Source organism: Boleophthalmus pectinirostris, unplaced genomic scaffold (genome assembly GCF_026225935.1).
Source record: "Boleophthalmus pectinirostris isolate CB_2022bp ecotype Guang Dong unplaced genomic scaffold, ASM2622593v1 HiC_scaffold_12, whole genome shotgun sequence".
Taxonomy (NCBI): domain Eukaryota; kingdom Metazoa; phylum Chordata; class Actinopteri; order Gobiiformes; family Gobiidae; genus Boleophthalmus; species Boleophthalmus pectinirostris.
This window is the reverse complement of record NW_026571018.1, coordinates 18,654,739-18,667,021: the sequence shown is the minus strand read 5'-3', so window position 1 is coordinate 18,667,021 and position 12,283 is coordinate 18,654,739. Positions and strand designations below refer to the sequence as shown.

The 12,283-nt window shown below is 34.6% G+C and overlaps 1 long non-coding RNA gene across 4 annotated transcripts in view; it reads left to right on the top strand.

Moving 5' to 3' along the window:
* Positions 1-12,283, top strand: part of LOC129407505 (uncharacterized) — a 36,861-nt gene that overhangs the window by 7,341 nt on the left and 17,237 nt on the right. For 3 of the 4 annotated variants that reach the window (XR_008631574.1, XR_008631577.1, XR_008631575.1), the window contains exon 3: positions 7,071-12,175. This is a non-coding gene — a long non-coding RNA (uncharacterized LOC129407505). Of the gene's footprint in view, positions 1-3,912; positions 5,754-5,832; positions 12,176-12,283 lie in introns of those variants that run through there. The other variant, XR_008631576.1, reaches the window with a different exon arrangement.

Below are 12,283 nucleotides of genomic sequence, written 5' to 3'. Positions count from 1 at the left end.
AGGGTCCCGCCTCCGCCCACACAGCGCTGACGAAGCCATGGCGACACAAAGCGCTGCCCTCTGCATTTACCTGACCATTGTTTACAGTGTGTAGTCACAGGAGCAAACAACAAAACCAGGTACTTTTGTGTAGCTGGTGAGTCACTCCGGGCTTTGTAAATATTCCAGCAGTTTTAACGGTTGTCATCTTTTCATTTTCTTGTCTTACATTTGAGCTTGTGTGTGTATAACTTGACATAGTATTGTGTGTGTGTGTATATATCTTGACATAGTATTCTAATGTGAGTCAGTGTAGTTGGTGCATGATACTAGCGTGAGACCGGACACCTGGCATGCCCATTACCTGCAACTTGAGTGACACTTGAGGATCAAATTCAAGGCCTCTTTGAAAAGCAGGAAATCCACTCTTTGACTCACCATTCAGTCAGTAACGGATCTCTCATTTAAACTGCAACACTTCTTAGATTCAATTTGGAGGCATGCATTTTTAACAACATTTAGTGGCTAGCTTCTCACCTGTTAAATTTTCAATCACTATTGCATCGGGAATTGTAGTTGAGTTTAAAAATACACTAAATGTCATGAGAGATTTTATTTTGGGACTACATCAGAAATGTTCTACATGTAAAACATGAATGGATTGTAAAATAAATCTTAAACGTGCTGAAATATTGACTTATACCCTTGTTTGGATAACTTTAAAAGTCTAAACTCTGCTCCAAATCACATACTTTAACTGAAAGAGGCTACAGAGCTCATCGAAAAAGACCCAAGGATTTTGGTGACTATAAGAAATTTGATTAATTGCACCGCCCTAAAATGCCTTTTAAGACGTTTTAAATTATTGACAATATTCTTAATTAGGGGTGTGCAAAAATATTGAAATGTCGATATATTGTTTAATGTGATGATAGTGTATCGATATGGTGGGCTGCTGTATCGATATTAATTGATACAATTACAGTATTAATTGGTATATTTTACTAAATTATTTTGTTACAGTGCTACAGTTTTGTTGCGTGTTCAGTGGAAGGAAACTCGTTTATGCAACACATTTGAGATTTTCACAGTTTTGAGGATTAAAATGTGAGTGTTTCATATTCACTTTGGACAAGAAGTGGTTTAAAGACTTCTAGTATCACAGCCATGATTTAAGCTTGATTTTTTTATTGAACCATATCAAATTGATTTTAAATATATCGTATCAAACCGAAAGTGCACTGTATTGAGATATGTATCGTATCATGGTTTATGTATCGAGGTATGTATCGTATCGTATGTATATCTCCAAAACAGCAATAGTTTTATTATTATTTCCCCTATACATCTGTCACCTACTTATGACCTGACAGTTTTATATAAAATTTTTAACATACAGTTTTCAAAACCCACTGAATTATAATGCAATTTAAAAATATCTCAACTAATCCCCAATCCAGATCCATACATTTGGCATTTGTGTGCATGTGTGTGGTGGTCCTCATTGTAAAACCGCAGGGATCATTTAGTGGGACCCCTCACTGTCATCGTCTGTGACCACACATTTCCTCTTCTTTATATCATAACAGTCTGCTCCATCAGGACTGACTCTGACTCCAACTTTGGTCTCAAATTATTTCAGTCTCTTTTAAGCAGTAGTGCACGCTTCGTCCGTTTAAGAACTACTAGGGTCAATTTGTACAGAAAAAGTGATGCTTCAGGCCAGTGTCATTTGTGGTTTCTTCATTTTGTCATAATTCTGAGTAATTCTGATGTGGCGTAGGCCTATTTGCAAGTGTGAACATGTCTTTCTTGAGAAATAAAATGAACTGAAAGATGGCTCATTTGATACAAAAAACAAATCTGAACCTGAAATGTAGTTAAGGTTCATTTCATCTGGATGTTTATTGCTTTTTTCATTATTAGTTTAGTTTATTTCATTTATTTTACAAGGACAGTACAGGAACATTAAGCTAAGAAACACTGAAGAGAAAAATAATTATGGCCAAACAATTATTTAAGCTTGAAAAATAGTGAAAGGAAGAAAACTTTGAATCCTACTCAACACTGTCTTTCGTTAATAACATAACTATCATAAAATGACATGAAACAAGATATTTTAAAGCTTTATAGTTTTGGTAATTGCTTCACTATCTTTTGGAGGGAATCCTAATTGTAATATTAAGAATGTAAACCCCCATTTTGTCCTGTTTAGTCATTCCACCCACACGTCAACGCGCCTTGCTCAAGTATGTTTCCCTTCAGTTAATGCAAATTCACTTTCACTGTGTCATAGAAACATTTCGTAAATCTACAAGTCTTATCACATAATCACATTTTTGTTCAATTACTTGTATTGGCAGCTTGTAACTGATAAAAAGTTTGGATCTCTTGTACAGAGATACAGATATTTCAAAGTTAACCAGCAACTAGGTTACAGCATTGTTCTTTTTTTATAACAAATATGCATTTGAAGTAGTAAGAGCTGCAACCAACAATTAGTTTTGTAGTCAAGTAGTCAAACAATTTCTACATACATGAAATATTAAATGTTGCACTTGTTGAGACTTTTTGGAATAGATTTTTAACCAAATATAAAGTTTGAAATATGGTCACTGAAGTCTTCTAGTTCAAGAATGTTCCTGAATTAAGTATATTATGGATAAAATATATATATACAAGTTTAATAATAATTTTATTTATAATTAATTTATTCATGGAAAGCTCCTTGAGATGCAGCATCTTGCTTTTATAGGGGGACCAAGAATATAAAAAATTTTCTTTTAGTCTTTAATCTTTAGTCTTCGTTATAAAAGGTCTTTTGGCACGTGTCTCTGTACATTCAAGTTAATGATTACGATTAATTTAATGGCCGACTGGTCACGATTTTTGCAGTTATTACGCTTAATCTTTACAGCCCCGCTCTGAAGCTGTCCAGAGAAATGGCTGTATTACGTGTGCAGTTCCCCTATATTTTCTTTACATAGAAGCTGCGTGTATCCCGTGCCCAGAAGAGGGGATCCCACTCTTTTGGGGCCAGGCGCTGGTTTCCGCAGGTCACCACAGGAATGTCAGAAATGCTGCGTTCATTGTAGATCTCATAGAGTCAAAGAGTATGTGCTTTCTCTGTCAGTACGGCCTGTATTTTTGTCGTCCGGGGCATCGTAAACATTAGGTGGATGTTAAGCACTACACTGTAAAAGAGTTATTTTAGCACATACACTAAAATAGCAGCTGCCACCACCTCCTCTGTTGGTAATTGCACCTTAAACAGTAGCTTATAATGGTTTACATGGGTAGAAAATGAGTTTTGCTGGTAGAGCTTCACTATCGCAATCAAATCAAAGTCACAGTTTGAGCTGGTGCAATTATCAAATTGCAAAGGCTGCAGTTATTTAGGCTATCTGTAGTTTAGACCCACGGGACCCAAACTTTTTTGTCTTGACCTACCCCTAAGCTTTCACTTTCAAGCCTATATGGTCTACTGGTGATTCTTTAGTAATTAGAAATTGGTTAACAACTTTATTGTCAATTTCATATTTTTTGCAACAATTATGCTATAAAAACATGATTAAATATGTGAAATGCACTACAAAGAACTTTTATATTTACATACTAGTCAACTGCACCTTTCATGTAAATCTGAAACCTTTCCAAATACCCCCTGGCTGGGCATCACTGGTTTAGAAATCTACCAACAGGTTCTTGTATTAGTTTATTGGATAGACAGATAGATACTTTATTGATCAGGATGGAAATTCAAATCATTTCATTATCAGTTCAGTCTTCTTTCTGTTAATGCTACTGGAGTTGTTTGCAATGAGCCCTCTGAACAGAATTCTACTTTGTAAACATATACTGCAGATCTAATTATCAGAGAAATTCCTGGGTTTTTTATCAGTTTTTTTTTTTTTTTTTTTTTTTCAAAATCATTCAGCTCTAGTTGTTGTTGTTGGTTGTAGATAATGAGGACTCTCATAAGATTGCTCTTCTTTCTGCTCTATTTTATATATTTGTTTAATGTTATGATACTGATAATTTCTTTTTATATTTTATGAATGAAATAAATAAATACTCTGAACAGAATCCTACTTTGTAAACAGATACCACAAATTTAATTGCAATATTTATCAGAAAAAGTGCAATTAGGTTTTTCTTTTTTTGTTGTTGTTGTTGGGGTTGTTTTGTGTAACCCACAGGTGGCGTTACAGGGACAGGTATCGCTGAGTCACAGTGACACAGACCCACAGTGACATGAGAGCACTCTGATCACAGCATCAGACTCATGGAGAGACTAACGGCAGCTCCTTTGGTCACATAAGGCGTGTTTCGTAAACACCTGGGTGTCAAGTTTCCAAATATTCACTTCAGTTTTACTCACGGTCTAGTTATTTTAGATTGTAAGGCAAGGCAATGGAAGTTTATTTATATGGCACAATTCATACACAAGTAATTCAGAGGGCTATGAAGAATAAGAAAGACTTTAAAATCACAATACAAACAAATCAAAACATAAATAATCATCATAGAATGAACATTAAAAGACAAGAGTGCAGAATTGTACAGTTCTCGGCCTTTTTCTGAGCCATAGTAATTAGGTGTTTGACTGTCTACAACTCAGAGCTTATCATAAAAAGAAAAAAGAAAAGATACCCACAATAAATACTGACTTCCAGAAATTATTGTTCTATTATTATTGATGTATAATTTACTGAGCCATAAGTCAATATAGTAATTATTTTTTATTATTATGTCAGTTGTTCTGAAATACAATTGTTTTTCTTAGACTGTTCAAAAGGATGGCAGGCGTATTTTATCGCCATGTGACACCACCAGGTCCGTTAAGTTAAGAGAAAGATCTTGCATATATTTAGTTACTGATGTTTTTATTGCTCAAAAATACATTGAAATACTTGCGTTCTTTCTTGTATTGTTTGTATGTGCTCGCTTCTCCTCAGATCTGACCTGGAACTTGACCTGGTGGTGTAACTTTTTTGTCTCTGTGAAGATGGATATGTTTAATATCACGCAAAACCAAAACCACGCAGACAAACATGAAAGTTACATAGTTCACCTTTAATTGTGAATTATACCAAAATCTCTTAAACATCCATGAAATGTTAATAACTCCACTATATCTTACTTACTCAAATTATTAACAATGATGAGCCCAAAGAGGAATTAACTTCATTTTAAAACAATTTAGGACAATTTAATATTGCAAAACAAAGTACAGTCAGCACTTTTCTGCATTATGAAAACCACACCAAGTAAAAAAAAAAAGTACTTTCTAACTCTTGCGTTGGTAGTGGTTTTTATTTCTTCACCACTTCTCTTTGTGGGTCCTATTATGTTATACCTACGCTTTACAGTACAATTGTCCTGAAAATCCTGTTCCATTTCTGTGTTGTGATAACAAGCACGTGTGTAGCTACCGCTATGTGCTGTTTCACCCGGATGCCCTTCCTATGTGCCATCATCCTGTCACAGGCTCCGGAAGTTACAACCCCGCCTGGACATTGCCCTATCTCTTTTTCAGTTGGGTGCTGCTGGGTACTCGTGTATTGCGTAATGCCAACTGTCGAAGTGCGTCACTGGGAGCACCCTTCCTACACATGAAACAGACAGAGTACACACACGTAACTGCTGCTGATTTGAATAATAACTGAATGTTAAGTGCCTTAGTATTAAAAGCTTTAATATGCAACTTTTCTGTTTGGGTCTGTCATCTTCATTGTTCTACTTCAGATGTTCCACAGTGTGACATTGAACAGGTCTACCTTACATTTATTCAGTTACAGGTGGTTTACGGCTCAAACATACAGGCACTCTGACTGTGTGCTCTCTCCACAGATCTGACCAGTAACTTGGCCTGGTTTGGTCTCCATGATGAAGGAAACACTGAAACATTTCTGACAAAGCAATAACATCTCCATGGAGAAAAGCATTTGACAGACCCTCCATCAGAAAAGTTACACTTAAGTTACACAGTTATCCTAAAAAAGGGTCTTATATCTGTGTTTTTTATATTGTATAGTAATAAATTGTATTGAGTTTATTGTTCACAATGCTCTCATGTCAGAACACAATTGGTTTATGACTGTCTAATTAGTCAACAGGTAGTGAAGTGTATAACTGGACATTTTATAGTGAATTTGTATAGTATTGCAGTAAAGCACCTTGTATTTTGAGTAGACCCCAACTTAAAGGAACTGTTTAAATGAAATATATGTTTTACTTTTAAAAATGGTAATGTAAATTTATTCTTAATTACAAAAAACACTGAACATAATGGCCAAGTCGTTTATGTTTTAATTTTATGAACAGTTTCAAATATATTTGTCTTCCACAGTGTGATCGTGAGCCCAAATGAACCCAGTTTAGATCTAATAATAGTGCGTTTCAGTTTCCACTTATAGGCGCCGTTTGGGGGACTTTTGTTTTAAAAGGAAATATTTGCTATGAATTGTTAATTGAAACTTGGATACAGACCAACTTAGGGCAATCTAAACTCTAATGCATACTTCAGCTTAAAACACCAAGATTAAAAGATACGTAATAGTTTTCTGGAAAAGATCTTTCACTTTATAAGGGGGAAGCAATGGGACTTTAAACAAATATGGACACTTTTCTTTAATGTTTTGGCGGGATTGGACTTGACTGTTGATTTGAATACCTAGTCATTTTTGTGTACCGGTACATTTATGTGTGTAGTATTCGAGATATACAGGACAGGAGAGAGGGGTGGTGTGTGTGTTTTTGTCTATTTTTGTTTTATCAAATATCAACATTGAAAAAATAAAATGATAAAAGATATATAATCGTCAAGGCCCTAAATTAACACTTGAGCTCATGAAGTCTGTAACATGTGCCACAGTTAAAGAATTTCTAGTTTGTGTGAGTTTCTCAAAAGTACCCAAACTAGTCCTTATTTGATTCATTTCTTTATAGTGATAATGAGGGGGTCTTCCCATGAGTCAGAATATCCAAACTGTAAAATTACCGGGTTCTTTTTAACTGATGTTAACGTTTTCATTCTTCTCATCTGTACAAATGTTTCTCTTACTTTGTCTTATGTTTTGCTTCCACAGGTTAATTCCCATCTCAGTCTCTGTAGCCTCACACTCAAGAAGCTTGGAGGATTTCACCAGTAGGAGGTGCCATGCCTTTATCAAGCACTGATGCCGAGAGGGTGAAGAGGTCAGAGGCAGACACGGTGGGGTCTCTGCTGGGGACCCCCGCAGGTCCAACATCCAGGTGTGTGTGTAGGTGAGTGTGTTAGTTCGATAGTGGGCAAGAAAGATTAGATGACTTCAGGTGATTTGACAAAAGTAAATAGTTAAAACAAAATAAAAAATCTCATATTGATTGAGCACAGTTTTCAATTCAATTTTATTATGTTAGGCTTTCAGTATTCATTTTCTGAACATAAACAAGACAGACTTTTAATCATTCACACAAAAAATGTCCCAGTTTCTTTCACCAAATTGTGAACTCTGCTCCAAACCACATGAGTTTACTGACAGAGGATTGGCTGTAGACCTCTCCAAGTTATTTAATACTATTATTTTGCAAATTCAGATTTCTTATGTCACTCTAAGTCTGTGGAGACCAGTGTCTTATATGGTACAATTACTATGGTACAATTTTGGCTTTTAACTTCGACAAACTTTATTGACCCACAAGGGAAATTATTTGAACATACAAAATATTGAACATAAAACAGTTTTTTTGTTTTTTTATATTATACAAAGAATTTACAACATGCTTTTCCCCATTGTGAAACAAAAATACTGAACCACAGAGCAAAATATTTAAACATGGCCCCTAATATTAATGTAGATTTGTAGTATAATAGCCAACATCTTATTAGAAGATACAGAACTTCTGGTACTTAAAATAATAATGTGCTAAGAAATCATCTACAAATAGTGAATGGATTTCGTTATTACATGTAAGTGTAAATTGAAAAAAAAAAAGACAAAGAGACAAAAGTTCTAATTAAGGAAGTTTTAGGTGTAGCATTATCCATGTAATTTGCTGTGTAATCTAGGCCTGTCACGATAACAAATTTTGGAGTGTGATATATTGCTGAATTAAATATAGACGATAAATGATAATCCTTGAAACTAATTTATACTGACACAATAACCCTAAAGCAGATTTAAGCTACTAAAACTATTTAAAATCTACAATAGTGTTAAAAAAATATGATCTTCAATAAATACGCATCAGAATGAAAGGGTCATAAGTTATTAATTCAACCTTTTACAGCTTAAATCTTATTGTATAGCCAAAAAATAACCACAAATTTCTCAGTTGTGTAAAGAAAGTACACATGATAAATTTTGTCCCCTAAAAATCTGATTACAGCTTTCACATATTGAATTCTAAACTGATATAGTAATTACCTTAACAGGCCTGGTATAATCGTAACTGATGCTTTTCCGACAAACTGTTAAATGCTTTCCTAAAAGAAGTGCTACAGCTTTTAGGAAAGGAGAACTTACTCATCATTGTTCACAGCGTGAGTTTTCTATTTGTTATTGTTTTGTTTCCTTCTTCTGAATGAGGAAGACAGGACATTTATCAGCATCTTCTCTTTCTCTATGAGTGTTTTAGGAAAAAGGATGTGTGTCGGTAACCCGTGCTTCCCTGTAATTATTCATTAACCAGAAATTACACTGAAATGAGTACAATATATACAGTATGTTTACTTCATATACTGTTTCTTACTGCTTTTTCTTCGAACTTTGGAATACATAAATAAAAAGAGGACAGTTAATGACTAATGCTCCCCAGAGCACCAGTTTGCCTCAAGTAGCATCAATAAAAAATAAAATTATAAAATAAGCCTCACCCTTAAGTAATGCCTGCTTAGACATGTGAAGTGTGTCTTGTTCGATAATGATGCATATTAACTGTATTGAGTGAGTATATTGTCTATCAAACAATCACACTTTATTTATTAAGTGCTTTTCAAACAAAGATTTGCATCCGTCTAAACAAAGAACTTGTCCCTATGATTTTCACATCAACCCTTAATACCCTGTGTGTGTGTGTGTGTGTGTGTATACTACTGTCGTCATAATACTACAATTTCAAACTCTATTTCAAAACTAAGGAATTCACTCAATACTCGATATCAGTTGCTACACCACAGTGAAGATAAAAATACTTTTTGTTTAATAATAGAATGTAATTTTCTTCATCTTTCTTTTTTTCATCTTTATCAGAGCATGAGGTCATATTCACTCTGAAGCTCAAAATCATACTAACACTGATCAGGAAAGCTCACTTGTTTTTTATAGTACTGAGACTTTCTCAAATAAGTTTCTAGATTGGTTTTCAATTTTGACACCCCTACTATGTATACACACACACACAAACACCCACACCCACACACACACACACACACACACACACACACACACATTAAAATTGTGAATTGAAATAATTTACTCCACACAGACTTATGAGGAAATTTTTTTGTGTATAGTTCATTTTTTTCTGCAATTCTTGAATCTCAATGATGGCATTTACGCACATTTCTGATGCTTTTTTTTTTTTTTAAGTTCCCATATTACACTATTTTTTGATCTATATTAAAATGCTGTTTCCTCTTCACAGTTGTGTTTTGTTTCATTCACACATGTTTAGCACACAAACGCTGCATATTTAGGCTGAGTTCCTCTTTCAAACAACAAGAACACACTCTGGAACAGTGTGTCATGTGGCAATACAGGAAGTGCTCCACTGTGTTTTTAAATTCCATACACCCTCAACAGAATCATTAGGATGATTTCAGCCCTGCAGTTGCCAATCTTTAGTGAACTAAAAGTAGCTTTTCATTTGAAAACTGCCACTTCGTGACATCACAACGTGGAACAGAGCATTTTGAGCTTTGGTTAAAGGGTTACTCAAACATGTATGAATGAAAAAAACCACAACTTCATGTATGTTTTTGATTAGGTAACAGCATTATAACAAGACTTTACTATTTATAGCACCTTTAATTAAAAAATGAAAAATAAAAAAATTATAAATAAATAAATATAATAAATTATCAAGACATCACTTTTATCTATATAAGCATTCCCTATAGCATTGACTCATACTTTTGGGTGACCCTTGGCAGCACCCTCTTCTCAGCTGACAGACTTCAGTTAGAGACACCTGTTGTTCCTGTGGTTTTTATGCCCACAACAGAAATCCCCCTCCTCCCCTTCCTCAGCCTCGTCCCACCTGCTGGACCTGTCCTTCTGCCTATATGGAGATGAGACCACCTCCTCCACATATATCTCTCTATCCTCTTTGTCTTTGGAGCCCACCCGCCCACTTGAAACAGACCCTCTGCGCAGGTGGGCACATTTCAGTTGCTAATGCTTACAAACACAGGGGTTTTCAATGGGACAGCTGCCTGCAAGGAGAGGGCATGTCTTTATTATGAATGAAACTGGCACAGATCCTCAAACACTGTGGTGTTAACAAGGAAACTGATGTCTGTTAAAAGAAAAGATGCACTCTTTTAGCTTTTGGGACTTTTTTGTACTTGTGCTGATCAACGCTGTGTGAACTTCTTGTTAACTGTGACTGAATAATTACTGCTTACAGAAAGTACTATGTATTTATAGTAATTGGTAACACACATATTAGCCATTGATAATGACATACTGCTCAGTGGTTATTAAGCTATTAGTGCAGTATTTCTTGTTAGAGTTTATCAAGATCATAATCTATGTAAAAAGCATCTATTTCTATTTATATTTATGAACATTTAATTATAGTTATAATGTGTCCTTAGACAAGTGTTAATAACAACTATTATAAATATATAATTAAATTACATATTATGTCTTATTATAATTTATTAATTAATATGTGGTCCCTAAACTAAAGTGTTAGAAAAATTGGCAATATAATTAATTAAATGGCTCACATTGCACTATTTTGTATGTTATAATGTTGCTTCCTCTTCAGAAAAATATCAGGAGTTGTCTTTTGTTTCATTCACACACAAACTCCGTATATTAAGGAGGAGGAGTTCTCTCAAACAGAAAACACTTGTACTAAAACAGGAAGTGCTCCACTGTGTTTTTAAACTCCATGCACTTTCATTATTATCATTTGACTCATTTCAAACCTGGAATTGGCCATTTTTACTGAGCTAAAGATAAACTGTTGCTGTTAACTTGACAACTATAGCTTCCCAAACATGTGAATGAAACAAAACACAACTCCGGGTATGTTTTTGATGAGGTAACAACTTTATAACTTAAACAAGCATCCATTCTGTGTACATTTGAGACTTATTAATGCATGAACAAGAACTTATTTTATAATGAATGGTTTATTGTGAATGATTCTGGTAAATCCTCTTTATTAAGGGGGTTAGGATATAAATTAAGTAGTTACTAAGCCATTGTTAATAAACTATTTCTTTATCAGGAGTTTCTTTATAAAGGTTAATTAAGATCTACTTATTATATAGTGTTACCATATCTATTCTAGTAACTCTAAATTCTTGTGTAGTCCAACTTACCTCCCTGCTGCAAACCATAAAAAATGGAATAAAACTATACATAGCAACAGAAAACAATCACTTTTAGTCGGTGTTTTCTCTGTGTTAATGAACTCTCCCTCTCCCCTCCTCCTTCTTTTCTCTTCTTTTCCCCGACCTCACATTTAGGAGCTCTGAACTCAATGAACCGAAGATTTATTTTTCTCCGAATCTCTTCCGCTTGCCTCCAGTTAAGACTCCTTCCATCGCACATGTTCGGACCACTTTACTGCCTTAAGGTTCTTGGATATTGATATGTGGGTTTCACGGGACCCCCTGGAGGCTGTTAGCACTTCCTAAATTTTCCAGAACTTCTGCATTCCACATGTCCGGAGTGGTTTTGTACCGTAGCTATTAGCCGTGAAGAATTTTGATATGCCCTTTAAACGTGGCATCTGCTTTTTCACCTTTGCTGACCCACTGTTTTATGTGCACTTTATTGTTTAATCCTTAACTTTGATTTTCTTCCTTAGTTCCTGTTTATATATATATATTTTCATAATCATTTTCTCTTTTGTATAATTGGCCCTTAATACTGTACTAATCCTGTTTATTTTGTACACAGGTTGCAACTGAAGCTGCTTAATCCTATATATCAACAATGATTACCAGAAGTGAAACGATGCGGCTCCACAGGTGACAATTCTCCCTATAAACTCAATATTATACAAACAGAATTTTATAGCTTTTAAAATAATGTCATTTTATAGTTGATAATATTAACTACTCCTAATGAGCCTAAGG